We start from the raw sequence: 1,175 nt of genomic DNA on the forward strand, positions 1-1,175 counted from the left end.
AAAGAAAATTAATAAAAATTCTAGATATTTTGAATTTTGCATTTTTTTCCCATTAACTTTCAGCAAATTTATGTGTAGAGAACTGTATTTCGTAGGCGGCATGAAAAACATTTACAGGCTGTAATAGGCTTTTGCCGTAATATTGTGACTTACGTAATGCCAGTGTCTCGTGCCACTGGAGATACCTACGTACGCAGTATGTTTATGCAGATACGCGCGCTTGTAAGCGAGACCGCTTTCTCCATACGATTTCGCGATAAATTCTTATATTAAACTTCCATTTTCGATCTAACAAGATAGGCGGGATGCGCCGTTATGTTTCTTGATCTCTTAATTATCAAACTTAAAATATTTTGCTTACGACTTTACTTTCATTTTTTACTACAGCTCACAAAATTTTAATCGAAAATATAAGATGTAGAATATTTTGTACAAACATATAAAAGTAAAAACCATAAATTCTTTTATTTCATAAAGAAATGATTTTAAAAATAAAATTAAAACAATCTTTCAAATATTTTTTTTGTTTATATAAAGAACTTTTCTAGATCTACAGAAACCCAAAAATATATGTAAATATGTAACAATTTAATTATTTGAAGATCTTGTTCTAACTAATTCATAAATTATAAATATTTCAAAGTTTAAGTTTAAAAATTTTTGAGATACTTCTATATCAATTTTAAATTATAATTTTAAAAATTGGATATTAAGTAATTAAATACAATTTATTGCTGACACACACAAAGTTTCAGAATTCTTAATTTGTGTACAGTGTTTACGCTATGTAAAGCTGTATTATAAAAAAAATAAGAAAAAAATTTAAATAAAGCTGATTTAAGAAACAGTGAACTAAATACAAACATATAAAATGGTATATTATCAATAATAACTATTATTATTTAAACTATACAATTTGCAAAAAAAGAATTTTTGTATTTGTAGAATTCATTTTTAATTGATTATATGTAGAACAAATATATGAATATAATGAGTTCTTACTTCTTTAGTCTAAACAGATCATTTGATCAGTATTAATAAAATGTAAGAATTAATTTTCAAGAAATAAGGGAGTATTGTTTCTCTTTAGGAGATCTACCTATACATCAGTATCAGCAACTTTCTACACACACACACACACACACACACACACACACACACACACACACACACGC

Source organism: Atta cephalotes (genome assembly GCF_000143395.1).
Source record: "Atta cephalotes unplaced genomic scaffold scaffold00057, whole genome shotgun sequence".
Lineage (NCBI taxonomy): Eukaryota > Metazoa > Arthropoda > Insecta > Hymenoptera > Formicidae > Atta > Atta cephalotes.